Source organism: Macrotis lagotis, chromosome 1, assembly GCF_037893015.1.
Source record: "Macrotis lagotis isolate mMagLag1 chromosome 1, bilby.v1.9.chrom.fasta, whole genome shotgun sequence".
Taxonomy (NCBI): domain Eukaryota; kingdom Metazoa; phylum Chordata; class Mammalia; order Peramelemorphia; family Peramelidae; genus Macrotis; species Macrotis lagotis.
This window is the reverse complement of record NC_133658.1, coordinates 457505419-457530026: the sequence shown is the minus strand read 5'-3', so window position 1 is coordinate 457530026 and position 24608 is coordinate 457505419. Positions and strand designations below refer to the sequence as shown.

At 37.1% G+C, this 24608-nt stretch overlaps 1 protein-coding gene across 14 annotated transcripts in view; it reads left to right on the top strand.

The window, feature by feature from the left end:
• Positions 1 to 24608, top strand: part of JADE2 (jade family PHD finger 2) — a 185340-nt gene that overhangs the window by 28367 nt on the left and 132365 nt on the right. The window contains exon 2 of one of the 14 annotated variants that reach the window (XM_074213548.1): positions 4923 to 4971. The exons of 12 other annotated variants lie outside the window; for them this stretch is intronic. The gene's annotated coding sequence lies outside the window, so the exon portion shown is untranslated. One more of the 14 variants, XM_074213549.1, reaches the window with a different exon arrangement.

The window sequence follows — 24608 nt, the reverse complement described above, 5'->3', positions numbered from 1 at the left end:
GTGGCAGAATCAAGTAAGGATAATATCAAAGAATCCAGGGGAGGGAACACTAGGTGGACAACAGTATCAAAAGGGAGAATGAGGACTGTGAAACAAACATGGGAGATAGCTATTAAAAAGGTCTCTGACAACTTTTGAGAAACAGTTTCAGTCAGGGATGGGATGAGATCAGAAGCCAGACTATAAAAGTTTTAAAAATAAGTGGGGGAGGGCAGCTAGGTGGTGCAGTGGATAGGGCACTGGTCCTGGAGTCAGAATTGCCTGAGTTCAAATCCAGCCTCAGACACTTAATAATAACCTAGCTGTGTGGCCTTGGGCAAGCCACATAACAACCCCATTGCTTTGCAAAAATAAAAAATAAGTGGGGGAATACAGAAGTAGAGGCAGAGAATTTAGCTGTGAAAGGAAGTGCTATAGGATGATAGCTTGAGGGGATGACATGGTAAAGGGAAGGGTTTTTTAATTTTATTTTTAAATTTAGGGAAACCTGAGCATGTTCGTAGACCAGGAGAAAGGAGACAATAGATTAAAAAAAAAAGACTGAAGATGAGAGAGGAGAAAAGGAGTGATTCAGGAACAAGCTCCTGAAGAAAACACTATGTGATAGGATTGTGGCTATCAGAGAATAATTGACCTTGACCAAAAGAAAAGCTGGCTATTCCTCAGAGATAGGAGTAAAGGAGAAGAGGACTGGAGAAGATACAGAAACATTTTTGAGTTCTTGGTAAAGGAGAAGGTGACATCTGCACAATTTTAGGGAATTTGGGAGATTACGATTTGAAGGACTAAGAAGTTTAGGAACAACCACCAAGCAAAGTAAGATAGAGTCAGTCAACAAAAAATAAAAGGATTGATTGGTTGTGATTTTTTTGGAAGGAAATTATAGTGGAGGCTGCATGTTAAGGCTTAGAGAATACATTTAGCTTTAATGAAAAAAGATAGTAAGGAGTAATTGAAAGACCAAGGATTGGCTGTGAACTTCCTCTTTTAATCTTCATCTCAAGCCTATTTGGCATCATCCTCCACTATCTCTTCCTTTACTCCAGTTTCTGATGAAGAGATGCCCTTCTCTTAGACAAAGCCAAACTTACAGGCATTCTCCAGCCTCTTTCCCTCTCATCTTTAGCAGATGTCCTGATCATTATTCTTTCTCCAATGTTCAGTCTTTGTCTTTTCACTGGTTCTTTCCCTTCTGTCTCCAAACATCCTCAGGTCTCTAGAAGAAAAAAAAGAAATTAAAAACTTCACCCCTACATTACCACCTATCACTATTTTCTAATTTCTCTGCATTCTAGAGTCTGGTCTCAACCATACTTCTGTCACTTTCTATTCTTAATTGTCAAATTTAATGACTTTTTCTTACCCTTCAACCTTCTTGACTTTATTGCAGTCATTTGACACTTTTTTCTAAAGTCCACTTCAGGTTTTCATGACTTTGTTCTTTCTTGTTTCTCTTTTTTACCTGTCTGACTTTTGCTCTGTTTCCTTAACTTATTTGATCATCATATAGGTCATGCTTCCCAAATGTGAGTATATCCTAAGGTTCTCTTTTTTCTCCATACTTTCTTGTGTATACCTTATGAGTTCTGGGGGTATCTCCACATAAACAATTCCTAAATCTGTGTGTGTGTATATACAGTCTTAATAGAGTTCTAAGTCATTCACTGCCTTTTGGATATTTCACAATGAATGTCTCTTGAGCATCTCAAATTCAATAAATCTAAAAGAGAACTTATTATCTTTCCTTTTAAAATTTAAAAATTAGAATTTTAAATTTTAAAAATAATTTTTTGTTGTCTTGTTTTTATATCACCAGAATTTCTCCTCATATTCCTCCCTGACCTCCTCTCCAAGAGGGAGTCCATTAACAAAGACTTTTTGAAAAGAAAAATAAGAGGAAAGCAATCTTTAAAGTCTATCAGTATATCAAAAAAAGTCTGAAAATGTTTGCAATGTACCACACTTGTGGACTTACTATTGTTGCAAAGGCTAGGGTATCATTCATTTTTGATTATTTTGTGGTGGTTCTTTCCTTTGCATTGTAATAATTATGTGTTTTGTGTTCTTGTCTAACTTCATTTTGTGTTCTTAACTTCACTTTGCATTAGATTATGTAAATTTTGCCAGGTTTCTCTGTTAGTCATTGTTGTTCATACAGTAATATTCCATTATATTCATGTATCACAATGTGCTTTGCCATTGAACAGTCGATGGGTATCATATTTCGTTTTTAGTTCTTTGCTAACACCTTTCTTCTTTTTATTGACCTTGTTGGATTTAAAGCCTAGTATTAAAAACTCTGGGTCAAAAGGATCTGGGTATTTTAGTCACTTTATTTGCATAATTCCAAATTGCTTTCCAGAAATGTTTGTACTGATTCACAGAGCCACCAACAATACACTAGTTTTTCTATCTCCCCACAACCCTTCCAATATTAATTATTATCTTCATTTTTCAATTTGGAGGTTATAAGGTTAAAGCTCAGAATTGTTTTGATTTGCCTTTCTCTTATTAGTTATTTGGAGCATTCTTTCATGAAGTTGTTAAAAATGTGCAATTCGAAAACTCTTTGTTCATAATTAGTAAGGAATGGCTTTTGGATTCATATGTATCTGTTGTTTCTATATATAATCATGAAAACTAAACCCTTATCTAAGAAATTTGATATAAAAATTTCCCCCCTCCTCCATCTATTTTTCTTCCTATCAGCGCTTTGGTTTCATGAAGTTTCAAGTAATAAAAGTTAGCTACTTAATCTTTTGTAATTGCTTCTATCAATTATTTGATTAAGAATTTATTTCCTAAAAAAAAAACCTAAAAAAAAGAATTTATCTCCTACCCATAACTGGAGAAGGTATATAAGATCTACTTCTCTTTTGATTTTTTTTTGTTGTGTGATCTTTAATACTAAAGTCACATCTATTTTGAATTTATTTTAGAATATTGTATAGAGATTGATCTAAGCCTAATTTCTGCTAGAATTGTTTCTAGTTTTCCCAGTAGATTTTTTTGAAGGGGGAAAAAAAGCAAATAGAGAGTTCTTTTCTAAGTAATTTAAGCTTTCCAGTTATCGAACAGTGGATTATTGATTTCCATTATTTCTAAATCTCCCTTGTCTAATTCTCCCTGGTCTCTTGTCATTGGTTTATTTTCTTTGCTTCTTTTTATTTTAAACTAGTACTAAATGGTATTGATGACTCTTGCTTTATAATATAATTTGAAATCTTTTTCCCCAGCAGTTTTGAAGATTTTATTTATTTTGAGTTTCACAATTTTTTCCCTAATCTTACTTCCCTCCCCCCCACCCCCCACAGAAAGCAATTTGCCAGTCTTTACATATAGTTTGAAATCTAGAAGGAAATTCTTCCCTCTTTTCATTATTTCCTTTGATATATAGATCTTTTATTTCTCTAAACAAATATTGTTAAGTTATGAAAAATAGCTCTTTAATAATGATCATTTTTACTATAATGGCATGACCCAGCCACAAACACTAAATATTCCTCCAGCTATTTATTTATTTAAGGGACATCTTATAGTTTAATCTATACACATATTTTGTGGGCAGATAGATTGATCCCCAAATGCTTTATGTATTTTGTAGATAATTTCAGTGAAATTTCCCTTTCTATTATTATCACTTGGATTTCATGATTATTATATAAGCATACTTCTGATTTTTGTGGGTTTGTTTTGTAGGCTGAAACTTTCCTGAGCTGCTATCTCAATTAGTATCTTTGCTAATTCCATAGGATTTTTCAAAGTAAATCATGTCATCAGTAAATTAGGGTAGTTTTATCTTCTCTTTTATACTTTTAATTTCTTTGTCTTGTCTAACTGACCAAATGATAATGATGAGTGGACATTCTTAATTTATTTCCATATTTTTAAGAAAAACTTCTAGTTTATGTCTACAAAATATTGTGTTTGCTTTTGAATTTGGAAAGATAATTTTTCTGATATTGAAGACAATTTCTTCAATGTCTGTACTTTGTAGGGTTGGGTTGTTTATTTTTTAAGTATGAATATTATATTATATTTGACAAATCAAAGGCTTTTTTAGCATCTCTCTTTAGATAATCATGTGAGTTTGATAGTTTTTTTAATGTGCTTTGTTAAAGTATTGTTTGCCTGATGTTGAAAAATCTGTGTGTTCCTGTTATAAGTGCAATTTTGTCATAATAAATTATTTCTTGAATGAGTTGTTATAATCTGACAGGATTTTTAAAACTATTTGAATCAATATTATTTAATGACATTGGTCTGTAGTTCACCTTTATATTAACCTTCCCTGGCTTAGTTTTTCATACGATATTTGTCTCATAAAAGGAATCTATTAGGTTACTTTCTCAGTTTTTGAGGATAATTTGTATAGTATTGGTTCTAATTGTTCTTTAAAAGCTTGATAGAATTCCTATGACTCAGTCAAGATGAGCAGGTTTTTTTCTTTGATCATTTACAACTAGTTTTGTTTCTTTTCACGAGATTGGATTATTTAATTTTTTTAAAAATAATCTTTTAAAACAATGTGGTCATCTGTAGTGTAGATATTTTTTTAAAAAGGTATCCCTCTGTTTCTTTTTTGTTTTCAGTTTTGTTAGCATATATTGCAAAGTAGGCTCCATTCTTTTTACTTCTTTGGGGTTTTGTTGAGATTTCAATCTTGTTCACTTATTATTTTGCTGATTTGGTTTTCTGCCCTCTTTTGTAAAAATCAACTTGGCTGAAGATGTCTCAATAGGATTAGTCTTTTCCAAGAACCAGTCTTGGTTTTGTTTATTATTTCTAAATTATCTTAATTTTCATTGTCTCTTCTTTTGTGCTTATCTTAGATTTGTTCATTTATTGACTTTCTGATTTAAAAAATGCATATTTAGTTCATTAATCCTCTCCTTTTCTATTTTGTTAATATATGTTTTTAGGGATATAATTTTTCCCTGAGGACTGCTTTAGCTGCATCCCAGAATTTTGGTATGTTGTTTCATCATTATAATTTTTTTCATGTAATTATTGTTTCTATGATTTATTCTTTGACCCACTCATTACTTAGGATTTCATTGTTTAGCCTCCTTTTGGCTCTGTAACTTTTGCTTGTGTTCCTTGAGCTCTTAATATTTTTACTGAGTTATGTTCTGTAAAGAATGTTTTTTTTACTATTTCTGTATTTTTTACATTTATTTGCAATATTTCTTTGCCTTAATGCATGTTAAATTTATGTAACAGTTCCATGTGGGTACTGAAAATTATGTTTTGTTTTTTACCAGTCCCATTTAGAAGATAACAAAATCTTTAAGCTCTAATGTCTTCAGTGAGATTCAATATATTGTTTATCCTTCTGTTAGATTTGTCCAAATCTGAGAGAGAAGGAGAAAGACATTAAATTCTCCTAATATTGTTGTGTATTACCTAAGTTTCCTTGAAATCAGGTTAATTTTTCTTTTATGGATTTAGATGCTAAAGTATTTGGAGCAAATATTTTAATATTGATACTAGCTGGTTGTCTTTGGTTCCTTTTAGCATAATGTAGTTTCATTGTTTATCTCTTTATGCATTTGTGCTTTGGGTATGATTGCATTTCCTGCCATTTTTGGATTCATCCAATGGCTTAGTATATTTCATTCTAGATCTTCCTTTTTTATTCTGTGTATATATCTCTGCTATTTAAGTTTTGCTTTTAGTGTAATCTCCTTGTTTGCTTTTAGAAAGAAATCTCTTAGGGTCTCACACTTAGTATTTTGTTGTTGTCTTTAACTCAATATATGTTGTTTTCTTTCAAGTTGTTTTTTTCCTAGAATTTTTTTTTTTACCATTTGTACTTTCCTTGGTTGCTGTATTTCTTTTCTTTCTTGTGTTTATCTTTCCTGGGATTTTTGCAAAACAAATAATCTATTCATTTCTCATTTTGCAAGAAGGCTTCAAATGATTTTTCTTTTCCTAACTTTTCAACATTTTTCCATTAATAACTAAATTTAGGATTGCAGGTTATGTCACCTTGGGTTGTAACTTCAGATCCTTAGCTCTTTGGAACACTAGATACAAAATAACCATTTCTTATTCAAATTTAGTTTTCCTTTTGATTTATATTCTTCTGGTACCTTGAAGAATTTATTGCATTTCATTGTAACTGTTTTATTTAACCACAATCTGTCTTGAAGTTTACTGCATATACTCTTTTGTTTTGTTTTGCTTTGCTTTGTTTTCCCAGAGGAATTTGTGGATTCTTTAAATTTCTACTTTTGTTTTTTTGTGTTGAAAAGTTCTGGTCAGTTTTCTTGTAATATTTCTTATATTATGGTTTTCAGGTGTTGTATTTGTGTTCCTCTTGAGACATGATCCCTAAGTTTTCACTATATATCCTGTCTTCAGGATTAATATATTTTGCTTATTTAAAGATTATGTGTTCTTATTGTTGTTCTTATTATGTCTTCTTTTGCTTTTTGCTTCTCTCCCAGAGTATCCTTCATCTCTAGGCATTTGTATCCTAGATTCAAGACTTGCCAATTGTTTTTCTTTTTAGTTTTCTAAAATTAATTTTAAATTGGTAATTTAAAAAAAAATTTCTCTGTGGGCCACAAATTCTGCTTTCAGATTATTTTTTCCCTGTTGAACCATTCAGGAACATCCTCATGTACATGTTCAGTTGGGAATCCACTGGGTCATCTACTTCATCAAGTGTTGATTTATTTTCTTCTGTTTATTATATTTATTCAGAGGTATTTGGACTTATTTAGTTGTCCTGGTGATTATCTTTTCTTTTGTAATTAGTCTTAAGAACTTTTTATAATTACAGGGTTTTTTTCCCCTCCTTTATATCCCCTTATTGCTCACTTTTTGACTCCTTCCCTTTTGATGATGATTTTCCCCAAGGACTGGCACTTGGAGCAGCCACTTATTGTGCTATGGAATTCACTTTTCACCAGTTTTAGTCACTGCTTCAAGTGACTTCTAAGGGGGGGGGGGGGAGTAAGACCTAACCCTGGCTCAATGCCAGTCCCATTTCCTTCCAGCTTAATGGAGCTCCCCGCCAGCTAGTACCCCCTGTCTTTATTTCTAATGGAGTGCTACTGCAGAATAGCAAACAGACTGAAGCCCAAGCAGAGCCAGTGTCAGTTTTTCTACGACTTCACCCCCCTCTTCAGGGTAGAGTCAGATTCTGTTGTTTTTGCCTTAGAATGATGGGATGAAGTCCTGCACAGAGAGGTTTGCTTGCAGAAATTTCAGCCCCAGCTAGGGAATTGCGGAGTGGATCCCTGTGCCACCTTGCCAGAAGAGAGAGGTATTGAAATAAGGATAGGGATTGGCTTTCTCCACTAATTCTTCATATTGTTTACTTTTTAGGTTTCCTGGTATCTTAACCTGAAGAAACTTTTTATCTCTTTCTCATGATTTTTATTTTGAAGAGATTTGAGAGGTTATGAAATTGGAGAAAATGTCTAGTCCTGACTTCTTTGTTGATCCCAGAATTTGGATACAGATATCCTTACCTCAAACTTACTACTCTTCTGCAGTTTGTATTTCCTTTTTTTTTTTAGACAAAGTAAGTGACTTGCCCAGGGTTACACAGCTAGTAAGTGTCCAAGGCCAGATTTAAATTTATATCCTCTTGATTTACAGGGATGGAAGTTTTGCCATGGGTACCACCATCCTTTAGGTCAAGGCTGTCCAAAATGCCACCATTTTATGCAGCCCCTTGTGGGTTTACTAAATGCTTTAGTAAAGAAGCCGAGCTACTGCAGAGATCTCACTAAAACGGCAAAGCAAAATATATTGTCTTTTGTTTCAATAAAAATTTTAAAAAATAAGGTTGGTCAGCCCTGCTTTAGGCATCCAGATTTATATCATCACACTGTTATTAGACTCAGCTGCTCATTCTTCATCACTCCCCTCCCCCAAATCTAAGTTATTGCCAGACCTACACCTTTATATTTTCATTACAGCTATCCTATTTAAGTCCCCTTCTTTTTATTCCCAGGGCCCCACTCTAGTTCACACACTCATCATTTCTCTTCTAGACTACTACAACCATCTCCTAATTGGTCTCTGTTCCTTGAGTCGTTCTACTTCAGAGATGGGACGATATTACACATACCCACCTACTCAATAAAATCCAATGGTTCCCTGCTGCCACCAAGATCAAATATAAATTCTTCTGTTTGACTTTTAAAGCTTTCATGATCTGGCTCCATCTTTAGTATGCATGACTCTCCTTCATGAACTCTGCAGTCCAGACAGACTGACCTTCATTCTGTCTCCTACTTCATCTCTTAATCCTCCTCGAACCCCTGGTTTCCCATTTCAGCTTCAGTGTTATCTTCTGAAAGAAGTCTTTCTTGGTCCTCTACCCTCCTCCAGCTGCTCTTTTCCTCTCCCGCCCCCACTGTCAAAGTTTCCTAATAATTGCTTTGCATGTGTTTTGTATCTGCCTATGCCACTGAAATGACAGCATATTCTGCTTGAAGGCCTGTACTATTCTGCTTTTGTCTTTGCATCTCAAGGGATAGATCACTGCTTGGCAAGGAGTAGGTACTTGTTGATTGGTTGAGAGCAGGAAACCTGTCATTGATACTTTTCATGATCTTGGGAAAGACTCGGGTTCTTTATCTGTAAAATAAGGGGTATTGTGATTTTATTTATTATCTTACTTCTTTTTGTGTGTTTGTTTTGTTGAGCTGGAGATTTGTTAAGTATATAAGAAAAAAATGATTCCCCAAATATACAAATAGACCAAAATGAGAAGGTTAGACCAGTAAAAGATGGTCCAATCAGCAAGATTTGAAGGCTAGATGCCAAGAGATGAAGATTGTAGCCCTGGCTCTGCTTCTACCTTGTTTTTTGATGCAGGGTAAGTTGCTTCCTCACTCTTTCCTTTTCTGTGAAATGTGGATCTCTAAGGTCTCATCCACTTTAATATAGGTCTAGATAGAGATGGGATTCAACTTGATGATTTGGGGGACTTCCCCAACCATCATCAGGTGACCTTGAGCTACTACCCTCAGGAGTAGAGAACAAGCGCATGCATACTAATGTACATGCCACAACCCTCTATAGCTACTGGTTACAACTTGTCCCTGTTCTCATGGAGAGTAAGGGAGATGAGGAGCTTACTCTATTCTGTGCATTTGTTGGAGCAGTACAAAGTGCTATGTTTATCAGTATATCATTGGAGGATAAAGGAAGGCTTCATGAAGGAAGTGATATTTGAATTTGACTTTAAAAGATGGGTTAGTCAAATAGGGGGATGAGAAACATTCCAGGAATCAGGAAAAATAAACTTTAAAGGCATAGGAATAGTTTGATTTGTGGGCAGTATAGAGTACCTGGAGGGTAGTAATACAGGATAAAGATAGGGAATTATTGGGAGAGTGAAGGGTGAAGTTCTTCCAGGTAGGCTAGCTCAATCCTCACTAAATAGATTTCAAGTGGGAAGGGGTTCCTTTGGGGTCACTTGTATCTACTCCCCCATTTTACCCAAGGGCACTGAAGTCCAGAGAAGCTGAGTAATTTATCCAAGATCCCCATAGTAAAAAGAGATTTGAATTTCTGGCCTCTGACAGGGTGCAGTGAAACTATTCTTGTTCAGATTTTGTGATTTGGGGGAGACCATTCTTTTCAGATTTTATAGAGAAAATAGGACACTAGACTTCTGGAGACCCTTGCCTCTTCTGAACTCCTCCAGTCCTTGCTTGAAACATTCTTGTGGCATATATCAGGAGCTATCCTGTAACAGCCTGCTTTCATGAGTCTTAGACTGATAGGTCATTTGAGGGATGCGTCTTATCTCCTTGTCTAGGTCAGGATCTCCCAGGCTGACTTTCATGGGATAGATCCTCTGGAAAGGTTTGTTGAATATTAATAGCAGTTACATAGATAGTGCTTTTCCTCTTACACAAGTGATCTCATTTGAGCTTCTCAGATACCTCATGGGATAGATACTATAAGCGTAGTTTTACAGATGGGAAAACTGAGCTTTGAAGAGGTTAAGTGACTTTCTCAAGGGTTAAATGGCTCTAGTGTGCTGGATGTGGGATTTGAACCCCAGTTCTGGGCATGACTTCAAGGCTAGCACTTTTTCTGTCTATTATTATATGGAAAGTTACTAATGCTGTAGAAGAAGAAAAAAAATCAGCGATGAAGTACTTTTCTTGGGAAAAGCAGAGTACTTTTCTATTTTGGCCTTCCTAGAATATACTTATTTTTGCAAATCACTCCAGAAAGAGATTGAGGATTTGGGGAGATGCCTTGGGGAAATTATAGCACTGTTGGGTGGATAACTTTGGACATAGTAAGCCTTTATAAATGTTGAATGAATGAATGAGGATCTAGGCTTGATAAATCCATCTGGCCAAATCATCAAGCGTCCTGGATCCATCAATCAGGAAGACTTTTATTAATTCTGAGTATACAAAGGCAAAAATGAAACTGTTCTTGATCTCAAAGAGTTTACTTTCTATTGAGGGAGACAGCATAATAATGAATAAACAACCAAATCAATAAAATTATCCTCTCTACATCACAGGGTTTAGGAGCATAGTATGGTGTGATCTGGAAAATCCAATCCCAAGTAAAATGTTTTGACCCGCTCTATGCATCAGACCAAAGTCTGAACTTTTTTCCTTTTTTTTTAATGGAGCGTTTATGGTACCTTATTCCAAAACTTAGGTTAAGTATCTGGTGGCCTATGAGTGCTATCTGCATATTTCACAAAATTCCCCTCAAATTCTCGTTTAATTTCTTTTTTTCGACCATTGATATATTGAAATTTTGAAAGGGAAAGGCTTGATGTGGAAGGGATAATTGTAAACACATACAAAACAATTACAAGGTAATTGAGAATTGGTACAGGGAGGGGAGAAATCAGAAAAATGCCTCCTGAAGTTGGTGATGACTGAGCTGGATTGTAAGGTTATTTATAATTATAATAGGTGGAGATTAAGAGGCATTCTAGGCATAGAAGAGAATATTTGAGAGCACTGAGACTGGAATAAGTGAGGAATATCTTGTAAGAAGTCCTGTCTGACTCCATCATAGAGTTCATGAAGGGGAAGAATCCAAAACAACCTTGGAAAGATTGGTTGGAACCAGATGGGGAAGGTTTTAAATGACAGAGGAGTTTGTATTTTGTTGTAGAGGTAACAGAACCTGTGAGTGCATTCATCTAGTGGGTAACAGGGTAAGCCCTGTACTTTAGGAATGTCTGTTTAGCTTGGAAGATGGATGGCCAGGGGAGGGGACCTGAAACAAGGAGATCCTTTAGGAGGCTGGTGAACATTATAGGGGACCATGGAGTTGTAAACCTTGGGGACTGGAAGGGTGGTGGGGCATTCAGCAGAAATAGGGAAGTTCTGGAAGCAATGTGTGTTTGGGGGAGGAAAGAGAATTCATTTTGTCTTGGACAAATAATTACAGTAGTTGACATTTACCTAGTGCTTTACATCTATTATCTCATTCATCCTCATCCCAGCCACAGGAGATAGTAGGTAAATAACACAAGCCCTGTATACAATGGATGGTGGTGGTGCTGTTGTTTTGGTCCAGACCTTCCTTCAGAGAGCATGCTGGACCAACTCTTATGGGCAGGCAGATCAGCAACTATCCATATTCCAGGACATTGAGAGGTTAAGCGATTTACCCAGGGTTACACAGAGTCAGACTCAAACCCAGGTTATGAACTCTCTTCGATGTTCTCCCCTCCCCAGCATAATACAACTTATAGCAAACACAAACTTTGTTGCAGGCATCTGAGGATGGAGAGATCAATGGGACCTGGTATAGTCAGGGAAACATTCACTGGAGGAGATGGGTTGTGATCAGGGTCTTATAAGAAAGATTTGAATATGGAGGAGTCATCTCTGCATAGTTAACCACATTCTACCTTGCACCTGCCTTTTCTATAATACTAAAAAGTTTGTAAAACACTTGACATAGCATCTCATTTGATCCTCACAGAAATCCTATGAGGTAGGTCATAATATTATGCCCAGTTTACAGATGAGAAACCGAGGAAGTGACTTGCCTGGGGCACACAGCTAGTGTCTCAGGACTGCCTAAATCTAGGTTGAGTGCTGTGTTCACTTCATGATCCAAGGACTGTGCTAGTGGTTTCACTGGACAGGGACCACTTAAAGGAGGCAGCTCTCTTTACAAATGCATCTGTGCCTTTTTAAAAGCCCCATCCAATGTGTCTTAATTCTAGACCTTTATAATTTCAAGTTCTGTCCTCTCAACCCTTCCCTTCCCCTTTCTGAATTAATGTTTTCTCATCTGTGAAATGGGATAATAATTTCAGTTCTTTGCATCTCTGTGTTGGTTTGGGGGGGGGGGTGAAGTAACAGGTGCTGGACCTCCCAGGGGATGGTTGTTTTGATATAAGATTGTAAGACAAAAGGGAGAAGGGATGTGCTCTGCCATCAGCCCAGAGACTGAAATCCTCTCTTCCCCACTTTTAGACACCCTACATAGACAGATTCAGTCCCTAATCTGAGGGAGGAAGCAGGTGTCTAGGCCAAGGCTGGCAGGAGGGAACTATTTGCATGGGACTGAAAAGTCCCCTGATGCTTTGGTTTCTCAGCTCAGCACTTTTTTCACTTTCCCCAACTAAAATTAGAGACCATTTGAGACCATTTGCGTGTTTGTGAAAGTAAAGGTACCCAGATTCCAGAGGAGACCCTGCTCCTTCTGGCATATTTAGGACCCTAGATATGACTACATTGTTCCAGAATTAGGAAAAAAGTGCCCCACAAAGCCCACCAAAAAAGACTACTAAGTGAGTCATTCTTTCAATCACTTATTCATTGAACATCCCTGGATTTCCCCTCCAGTGGTCTGCTGTGTGAGAGACAGCCATAAGATTTGGAGTCAGCAGAAGTGGTTACAAATACCCACTCATTCACTAATTTACTGTGTTACCTAGGACAAATCTCTTTCCTTCATTTGTTCTTACTTTCTTTTTTGTTTGTTTGTTTTCAATTTTTTTTAGTTTCTTATTTTTCTCAATTACATGTAAAAATTTTTAAATATTGATTTTAAAAAATTTTGAGTTTCAAATTTGCTTCTTTTCATTTTCCCTTCTCCCCTCCTTGAAAAGGTAAGCAATTTGATGTTGATTATACATGTGCAGTCACGCAAATCATTACTTTTTTCATTTGTAAAACAGTGTGTTTGACTAGGTTCTCCTGAGTTCTTTAAGCACTCTTGTTCAATGACCTTGGAGAAGTGTCTATGTCTTGATGATCTTCAAACTTTTTTTTTTTAGTTTGGTTTTTGTTTTGTTTTGTTTTGTTTTTGCAAGGCAAATGGGGTTAGGTGGCTTGCCCAAGGCCACACAGCTAGGTAATTATTAAGTGTCTGAGGCAGGATTTGAACTCAGGTACTCCTGACTCCAGGGCCAGTGCTTTATGTACTGCGCCACCTAGCTGCCCCCAAACTGTTTCTTTAAAAAATTTTAAATTTATTTTTGAATTTTACAATATCCCCGCCATCTCCCTTCCCTCCCCCACCCCCCCACAGAAGTCAGTCTGATAGTCTTTACATTGTTTCCATGCTATATAATTGATCCAAATTGAATGTGTTGAGAGAGAAATCATATCCTTATGGAAGAAATAAAATATAAGAGGTAGCAAAATTACATAATAAGATAACTTTTTTTTAGGGTTTTTTTTTTTTTGCAAGGCAAATGGGTTAAGTGGCTTGCCCAAGGCCACACAGCTAGGTAATTATTAAGTGTCTGAGATCAGATTTGAACCCAGGTACTCCTGACTCCAGGGCCAGTGCTTTATCCACTGTGCCACCTAGCCGCCCCATAAGATAACTTTTGTAAAAAAAATTAGAAAAGTCTTTGGTCTTTGTTTGAACTGCACAATTCTTTCTTTGGATACAGATGGTATTCTCCATCACAGATACCCCCAAATTGTCCCTGAGTGTTGCACTTTTGGAATGAGCAAGTCCATTATTATTGATCATTAACCCCATGTTGCTGTTAAGGTGTAGTGTTTTTCTGACTCTGCTCTTCTCCCTCAGCATCAGTTCATGTAAATCCTTCCAGGCTTCTCTGAATTCCCATCCCTCCTGATTTTTTCTTTTTTTTTTTTTTTTAACTAATCTTGTTTGTTTTGTTTTGTTTTTAGCAAGGCACTGGGGTTAAATGACTTGCCCATGGTCACACAGACAGTTAATTATTAAGTATCTGAGACCACATTTGAACTCAGGTTCTCCTTACTCCAGGGCTGGTGCTTTGTCCACTGTATCACCTAGCTGCCCCCCTCCTGGTTTCTAAAAGAACAATAGTTCTTTTATACCACAATTTGTTCAACCATTCCCCAATGGATAGACATTCACTCGATTTCCAGTTCTTTACCACCCGAATCAGGGCTGCTATGAATATTTGTTTTACAAGTGATGTTTTTGCCCTTTTCATGATTTCTTCAGGATATAGACCTAGTAGTGGTATTGCTTGATCAAAGGGCAGGCATGCACATTTTTTTGCCCTTTGGGCATAATTCCAAATTGCTCTCCAGAAAGGTTAGATGAGTTCACAGTTCCACCAACAATGTATTAGTGCCCCAGATTTCCCACATCCCTTCCAACATTGATTGTTGTCCTTTCTGGTCATATTGGTCAGTCTGAGAGGTGTGAGGTGGTACCTCAGAGATGCTTTAATTTGCATTTCTCTAATCAGTAAATATTTAGAGCAATATTTCATAAGACTATTGATTGCTTTGATTTCCTCATCTGGAAATTGCCTCTGCATATCCTTTGACCATTTCTCAATTGGGGAATGGCTTGTTTTATAAATTTGACTCAGTTCTCTATATATTTTAGAAATGAGTCCTTTGTCAGAAATACTAGTTGTAAAAATTGTTTCCCAGTTTATTACATTTCTTTTGATCTTTATAGTGGTTTTGTGTATGCAAAAGCTTTTCAATTTAATGTAATCAAAATTATCTAGTTTATTTTTAATGATGTGTTCTCCATCTCTTCCTTGGTCATAAACTGCTTCCCTATCCATAGAGCTGACAGGTAAACTATTCCTTGATCTTCTAGTTTGCTTATAATATTGTCTTTTATGTCTAAATCCTGCACCCATTTTGATCTTATCTTAGTATAGGGTATGAGATGTTGGTCTATTCTAAGTTTCGACCATACTAACTTCCAGTTTTCCCAATAGTTTAAACTGCGTTTTTACTGTAACTCCCCTCTTTTCCTTCATGAGATTGTTTTAGGGACTGGATGACTAAATAAATGTCAAAGAATGTAAGGAATTCTACAGGTTCCTTTGGCCATTACCATGTATCCAACCTTGGTTCTTAGATTTCAGGCCAGATTTCTAGACCCATTGCATTGAGAGTTTGGGGAACAGTTGATGGGCTTGACAAGGGGTCAAATTTAGAAATCATCTTTAGGAATCACCTTGCGTAGGATTTCTGAAATTTCATGAAAAAAAGACCTGTTCCAAAATCAGAGTTCTAGCTTCAGCTCAAGGTCATTGTCCTTTCTGAAACATTTTCTTGCTTTTCCAGTCCACACAGACTATTTCCTTTCTCAACTGATGCTTTCATTGGTTTTACTTTTTAGATGGGCATTTAATCACCTCATGCTGTTCTCTTAGAATCACATAATGTTGAAGGTCATCTTCTCTAAGCATGAGAACTTAAGACCCAGACTCACATAGTTCACTAGTAGCTGACTTCCACATGTTGCCTCTTATTTCTTTTTTTCTGTATGCATTATCTCTTTAACAGAGATTGGGAACTCCCTAAAGGCAAGTCATCCTCTCTTCTCCCCAGTGCTTGGCATGGTCCTATGCATATAACAGTCAGTAGTAACATTTGCAGAATTGAGCCATCTGCAAGCCAAGTCTGTGCTCCTCAGTTGTTGTGGAGGGAGGTTAGCATCTATCCTTGAAATATTATCCAGTGAAATATCTTTCCCTTGGGAGAGCAGATCAGGAGAAGAGAATAACATTAATGACTATTTCCGGATTTTTGATCTGGAAAAGGTAGATTCTTTTTTTTTTTGTTTTTTAGTTTTTGCAAGGCAATGGGGTTAAGTGACTTGCCCAAGGCAATTATTAAGTGTTTGAGGCCGGATTTTGAGGCAGGGTACTCCTGACTCCAAGGCCAGTGCTTTATCCACTGCCCCACCTAGCTGCCCCTGAAAAGGTAGATTTGAAGGAAGATCACTATGACCTTAAATCTCCTGCCTCAGGTTTTGTTTCTGACTGATACTAAATTTTTCTCTCTGAGCAATGGGTTCAGAGTAGATTATTATTTCCTTTCACACAATCAGTATTGGAAATGTAAGGAGACTTTTTATGTCATTTCTCTAACATGGACAGGGAAATAGGGAAGCCCTCATGCAGCCAAGGTGGGGAGGGGATCTAATTTGGCTACTGCTCACCCCTTATTTGATCTTCTGGCTATCTTTGCCTGGCTGGTGGGCACTGCCTGTTTCTCCAGTGAGTGTTGATGGGAGGTAACCTCTCATTTTGGTTTGGAATGTTTCAGGTAACCTTGTTGCTAAGGACCTGATGATGCTCATATGGCTCATATGCCAGATTACACTTAAAGCTTCTGGTAAAATCCATTCTATTTTCTGGAAGTTCATTTAAGTCAGAACCAGGAGACTTTGAGAATGATTCATGTTCATGTAGGGCCTTTTGGCCACCATTAGTTATGCTACCTCTGAATGCCAAGTCCACTTGTGAGTCCTGAGGACATAGCACAGTAGCCCACCTTGATATTGTAGAGATGGCATCTTTGTCCTGAGTGGGGTTTTCCTGGGAACATGGAATTACAGATTTCGAGTTAGAAGGGACTCCAGAGGCCATCTAATTCAGTCTTCTCATAGATTAAATGACTTGCCCAAGTTAACTCAGGTAGTAGACCCCAGTGGCAGAATTTGGATCCAGATTCTCTGACTCTACACTACATTGTATTTCCACTTATATGTGAGTTTCCTTTTTGGCTCTGACTTGGGCATCTGGTGAGATTTGGAGGATGGTAATAATTTAAATTTGGAAGAGATATTCAAGGGCCCTAGATTGTGAGAACTGGAAGGAGTCTCGGAGTTTTATACAGAATTGTCCAAAATGCAAGCCGTATATGACCCCAATTTTATGCGATCTCCTGTGGGTTTACTAAATTTTTTGGTAAACAAAGCTGAGCTACCAGCTACCACAGAGCTTTCACTAAAATGGCAAATCAAAATAGATTATCTATTGTTTCAATAAAACCGTTTAAAAGTAAGGTTGGATAGCCTGGTTTAATATATTCATTTTAGAAATTAAATTATAGATTAGAAAAATGCAACCTAGGAGAAGTGACTTGTCCAAAGACACATATATAGTTTAAGAAGAACATAGATGTAAATCTGGGGCCATTAAAAAGCAGCATTAAAGAAAAATATGTTGATAATTTAATTAAGTATGGTTGATTTCATTGGTAATCCTATGTACTCCATTTTATACATTTAAAATCATAGTTCTTGGAAAGGGGTTCAGAGGCTTCACTAGTCAGTGAGGCTCTTGACACCAAAAATGTTAAGAACCTCTTCTTGAAGAGGTAGGTAATAGCCAATTATGGGACTTTTCTTTAAAACAATCATAGCAGCCTTTTACTTATTAGCCTCCCACATACCCCTACTCCAGTCTTATGTTCCAGCTGTTAACCCTCAGAGCAATTATGAGTTAATTACCACTCCAGGTGTCATTGAGAAAATTTCACAGGTGTCTTTTGGAGGTAGACCCTGTACTCTAGAGTAATCAAGATCTTTGTTTATGAGATCAGAGGGGAAGATAACCAAAGGACAAGAGGTTCAGGGCAAGCCCCTGGTCCAAGTACAGGCATCCCCCTGAGAAGCGGGGAAGCCTTCCTTCTTGTGTCATATTCCCAGTTCTGAAGCAAATCTTAGGAGGTAGATGCTAGTTTTATCTTGTGCTGTAAGACCCACACTATGAGGAGAACAAGCAGGCTGATCCAGGATATACTCTAGTAGGTTTATTCAGCATATACAATAATATAAAAGCAAGCATATTATTCAGTATATTCTCTAGCAATAGCTTGGGCAGGGGAAGAAATGTATGGCAGTAGAGATCGGTGGTTCTTGGGTGGAAAGTGTTGTCAGAGACTTGGTGATTCAGGGTTAGTCCAATAGAAATTCTGGAAGTATTCTAATCAAAGTGAGCAGGATGTTTCAAACAAATTCCATCCTCATTGCTATCTAGGTTCTTTATTCAGAGGAAACTTGAGACATATATACCCTTTATTGTATAGCCTTGGTAGAAGACTGCAGGGTCAAGTCCACAAATAACCCAAGTTTACTTACCAGTTTTCTAAATTCCTAGTCTGCTTCTCCCCCTTGTCCAGCACACTCCTTGTTCGCCTGTCCACTGTTTGCCATTACCCCGCAAGCAGTGCAGTATCTGACTGCCTCATTACACCACCTGAACTGCCCCTTAACCTGGACAGTTATAGGGGCAGAGGTCAAAGTTGGCATCATACCAAATCTAAGACTTAGATAGGTTTCATCAACTATAAATAAGGTATGTAGCTGGCTACCTGGATTCCATACCCAAATAAGGACTGAACGTCTGACCTAATTATATAACCATACTCTCTCCTAATATGGACCTTTTCCAGTCAGATTGTACCACTATGATTAAGGGAGATTCATATTCCATTTTTGGCCAAATGGTTTACCTTATCTACAGGAAGACTTATTGGGCCAAAATGAAGTTGGGGTAAGTTCCCTCTTTCTCTGGGTCTTAGGGGGTTAATCATGGCAAGGGACGGTACTTAGACAGATCCTGATATACTAATTAGGTAAATTTAAGATGACTGGAAGGATAAAGGGATGCTTCTGATCATAATGCAGATTAGATGAATCAAAAGTCACTATAGACAAGTGCACCTGTTTTTATTTTCAGTTGAACAGAGTGAATCCCAGGAATGTGTGTATATATAATACATCAATATACATTTTTATTATGAACAAATGCTCAAACATCCTTACTGATGGGATGTGAAATTAAAAAAAAGTTGGAAAAATATTGTAATGGTGTAAACTGGGCTGAGCATCAAAAGTCCTGGGTTCTGCCTCTGGGCAAGTTAGCTCTGTCTCAAATTTGTGACTCTGATGTTTGGTGTCTGTACTTTGAGTCTCCATTTTTTTCCCCTCTCTGAAAGTGGGAGAGTGGGAGAGTTAATTTCCTTAGAAAGCAAACTCTGGAAAGGAGGAGGTTTGGACCTCTCTGGAAAAAAAAAAAAAAAACTTTGTTTGCAATGAGCAGGCTGTTCTAGCTGTTTTTGAGATCAATGAGATCTCTTCTCATATTTGGCCATGGTATTTGACTCTTGTGTAGGTCCTGGGAGACCCTCCCAGTATAGGTTTCTAGAGGGGTCAGGTTGTACTGTGAGGTAGAGTGGGAATCCCAGCTCAAGGTCAACAGGAAACACATGGGGAATGCTTTAGTGAGAAGTACTGTAATAATAACTAGAGAATTAGCAAGACTGGATTCAAGTCTTACTCTTGATACATACTGGCTTTGTTACCCTGTGTAAATCGAGTAACAGTGTTAAAGTTAGCTAAGATGATCCAAGACAGCAATCAAGTGCTGTGATCTGGGAGATGGAGTGTCCTCACTGTGGTTCCCCACACTATTAAGATCAGAGTTCTGGTTTAATCAACCAAAGAAACTAAAAGAACTTTAGCCACACTATAGGAGTGAGGACTGTCATTAGAAGAGGAAGGGAGAAATTGATCCCTGATTAGTCCCAGAAGGCTTCATGGAGGAAATTGGTATTCAGGGACTTTTGAGGGATAATAGTTATATGTTAGGCGTCCTCCAGTCTTCCATGATTGTACACTACTTTATCACGACTAATGACCATGGTCATTGAGATGGAGCCTCTGGCCAATGTCCTCAAGGCAGAGAGGCCAGGTCACAAAAGATGTAATGATGACTTGCTTCTTCTGGAAGGGGAGGGACCACCGCAAAGATGTGCAGAGTTGTATCAGAAAGGTCTGGCAGGACTGGTGGTGAGGTGTCTGCCCAGACTAACTCCACTTTCCAACCTAGGAAACCAGACCAGATGACACAGATTACATTCTGCCCTCCTCCTTCCATAAGTCTCTTATTGTTCTGCTATGTTGGAAGACCATTTACCCACAGAGTAAGAAGCATGTTCCATTAGTGAAGGTCAGAAGCCTAAAACAAGGGATGACTCCTGTTGATTTCAGCTGGAATCTAGTTTTATGTCTAAGGAGAACTAGAGGAGTCAACAGATGGGGGCCCAGTCTCTTGGAGGCAACAAATTTATACTTAAAAATATGTGAATGCAAGACACTGTGAGACTGGAGGACAAGGGACCTGATTTCTGGCAGTGATTGTCATTAAAATGCATGTGACAGACTAAAGTATCCCCATCAGGGCTAGCTTGGTAGAGGCAGGAACTGTCAGAAGCAAGGAAGACTGGAGATGAGATGCCTTGGATCACTTCATCAGACTGGACTAGGAACCCTGGATCCAGTAAGAGTTGACCTTTACTGCTATGATTCTGGACCTTCTGTTTCAAACCTGCTCATTGCAAACAAAGATTTTTTTTTTTCCCAGAGAAAATTGACTAAAGTGAGAAGTCAGGGCAGAGACCCTCTCAGTATCTGGGGAAGGGGGAATGTCCATAAGTGTGGTAATCCCTCCATTATCTTCAAGTAGATTATCAGATTTGGGAATGATTTGGCCTTGCTGAGGGAGAAGAGGGAGAGGTGCTAGTATTTTACTATACTCTTCCCTCTATTGTCCCCTCTTGAACCACTCCCCCATCTTGTATTTTAAGATTGGTTTTCTTTGAAATAACTTTGTTTAATGTTTTTCTAGTCATGATCACAATAACATTACTCCTCAAAGTTTACAAAGCTCTTTCCTGGAAATAGGGCAGGGAATGCAGATATTATCCACACTTTGCAGAAGGGAAAATTGAAGCTCCAAGAGATCAGTTTGAATTCATTGTTACTCAGCTAATGAGTTGTCAGTGTTGGGAATTCAACTCAGGTTCTAGTTTCAAATCCTGTCTCTTTCACTTATTACTTGTGTAGTCTTATGTCAATCATTTAACCTATCTGGGTCTTAATTAACTCATGATTGCATAATGAGGTTCCTTTTAAAAACATTATTATTTACTATTAATTTTTTAAATTTATTATACCTTTTTTAAAATTTTTGAATTCCCGGTCCTTTCCCTCTCACCTCCCCATCCACTGAGATGGCAAACAATATGATATCAATTATACATGTGAAATCTAAAGTTCCTCTAACTCTAAATTTATGTTTCATTGAAAAGACCTTGAAGAAATGAACCTTTTCTGGAAGCATATTTAGCATAGGAAAGAGTACCTTTTGTCACTTCTTCTTTGAGGGCAGGGAACTCTTTTCTACCAAAGGCTAAAACATAAAAAATTAGTCTGCTATATCAAATATTTAATTAATTTACCCCTAAAAAACCTAGATTTATTGAATTTTGAGTCCTACCTGTGGTTGTCATAGTTCCTCTTCCCTGTTCTAGTTTCTCCTTTTTAGTTTTTGAGAGCCACAGCAGTGTTTGTGTCTTCATTTCTTTTTTTAAAATACATTAATATTTATATCTTTTGTTTTTATAACACAAAAATTTCTCCCAATATTCTTTCTCCTTCTGCCCCAGAATTGTCTCTCATAATGACCAAAAAAAAAGAATTAAAGAAAAAGAAAGGGGGGGAGGAACAAAACCAATGAATCCATTAAAAGTATGAAAATATTAAAAGTATTCCACAATTATGAGCCTCCTACCTTTGCATAAAAGTGGAGGTGGGTATGGCTTCTCAGATCTCTTCTTTGGGGCTATGCATATTCTTTGTAATTTTACAGCATTTATTTTTCAGTTGTCCTTTCCATTTATATTGTTGTATTCATTGTGTATGTTGTTTCTGTGACTGTTCACTTTATTCTGCATCAGTTCATTTATTTCTTTTCAAGCTTCTCTGTAGTCATCATATTTGTTATTTTTTATAGTTCAATCATATTCCATTGGGCAGCTAAGTGGCTCCATTGAATGCTGGTTCTGTAGTCAAAGTTTCATCTTCCTAAGTTCAAATCTTGCCTCAGTAGTTATGTGACTCTGGACAGGTCACTTAGCCCTGTTTGACTTGTTTTTGTTATCATAAAATGAGCAGGAGATTGAATTGGGGGGCCAGTAAGTAACAAGGAGTCAGATATGATTGAAAAATGACTGAACAAAAAAAAATATTCCATTACATTCTTTTTTCTTTTCTTTTTTTTTTCTTTTTTTAGATTTTTCAAGGCAATAGGGCTAAGCGACTTGCCCAAGGCCACACGGCTAGGTAATTATTAAGTGTCTGAGGGTGGATTTGAACCCAGGTACTCCTGACTCCAAGGCCAGTGCTCTTATCCACTGCACCACCTAGCCGCCCCCCATTACATTCTTGTACCAATTTGTTTTGCTATTCCCCAATCAGTGATCATATATATACTTTGTTTTCATTTCTTAGCTTCCACAAAAAGTGCTATCATTATTTTTGTGTAAATGAGACCTTTTTTCTTAACATATACACTTAGTAAATCTCACTATATTTCAAAGACAAATGTAACTTTTGTGTGTATTATTGACTATTCTCAAAGATCTGTTCTTATCTAACTTGTCAATTATCTATTTATTAACATAGAACTATTGTAGTTCTACTTTTGTAGTTCTACTGTTGTAGAACTCCTTAGCACAGTGTTTGGCTCATAAGAGATATTATATAAATGTTTATTTCCTTTCCTTCTTTTCCTCCTTCCTTACCTCTTTCTGTTGGTGAAAAATAACAAAGTTTATGGGTGATTACTGCTTGCTGTTGGCTGACTAAGGAAATGTCTCCCTCATCTACACCTACATTGTGTGCCCATCTATGCTGACCTAATCAACAACTATTTACAAATCTCCTCTGTGCTCTGTAGTCTGGGCAATCTAAGAAGAAGAAATTATTCTTGCCCCCAACTTGAGAAGTCCTTATAGCTCCCAGGGAGAGAATATTCATTTGAAAAATCAATAGAGGGCGGCTAGGTGGCTCTGTGAATAGAGCAACAGTCTTGGAGTCAGTAGTACCTGGGTTCAAATCCGGCCTCAGACACTTGATAATTACTTAGCCGTGTGGCCTTGGGCAAGCCACTTAACCCCATTGCCTTGAAAAAAATCTAAAAAGAAATTAATAGAATAAGTCAGAATGCAAGTGCTAAGAGCTAGATGGTGGCTATAAATAGACATTGCCATAGGATTTCTTAGAAGTCACTGGAAGGCCAAAGTCGTCAGCTCATAGATTTAGACTTGGAAAGGACTTTAGAGGTCATCAAATCCAACCCCTTCATTTTATAGAAGAAACAAAAAAACCTGGATAGTGTGGAAGTGTCTGAGCTTATAGTGAGATAGGAGAACTGCAACTCAGACATTCTGGCTTCCAGTCTTTTTTGTGAAGGTATGTCTTATGGGTGGTTTTGAAACCTAACAGATGTCGCCAGTTTGTGCTGTGATTTGGGTGATCCGGATGGAGCTTGTGAGATTTCTAAATGGTATTGGGTGTTGCCATTAGATGGAATGCACTGTGAAGTAAGTGTATCCAGAATGCACCTGAGAGGATTTGTGTTGTTTATTTAGAAGTGTGTGTTAATAATGTTGATTTACTTCAGGCGCTGGAGAAAGGGTGAGGAAAAAGAAGAGAATCTAGAATTGTGCCTGGGGATTTCCCTCCTTGTTCTCAAGGACCTAGTAAAAGTGATGAGATATTCCTTATACCCTGAAAAGAAAGAATATCTCTGGGAGCATAGGAACTAAAATAAATTGGGCACTGAAAGAAGAAATTAGACCTTCATCTTAAAAAGCATTATTGTTTTCCATTAGTGTAGTAAATGGTTAAAGGATAGGAACAGTTTCCAAAAAGAATTAAAGATAGTTAAGCAATCATAAGGAACATTTTTGTATTTACTAATTTACTAATTTGTATTTACTAATAAGAAATGCAAATTAAAGCAACTCAGATTTCACCAAATTGGCAAAGATAGTTAAAAAATAGTCAATGTTGGAGGGGCTAAGGGAAAACAGGCCCATAATAAACTGTTGGGAATCCCAGGAGTTAGTTTTTCATTTTGAATTATGCAATAAAAATGACTAAACTGCTCCTACCCTTTAACCTAGTGATTCCTTCAAAGCGCTCCCTATTTATGTCCCGTTACTTAGAGAAGCACTTTTCATGGAAGCAGAGAACTGAAGAGTTGGGCATGGAGATGAACTGGGAAATGACTGAACTGACTGTGGTATATGAATATAATAAGATATTATTGTTTAGTAAGAAATGGTACATATAGGAATTCTGAAAAACTTAGTGGAAGATTTTTAAGAATGGATACAGAGCGAAATAAACAGACTCAAAATAGCAATATAAGGATAATGTACTCTGGTTAACTGGAAAACCATGAATGGTATTGGAGGACATAAAATGGAACATACTTTCTTTTCTTGGCAGTAAATCTGGGGACTCTGGGTGCAGAATATTGTTCTGGTGTCAGATGAGGTCACTTGATTATATTT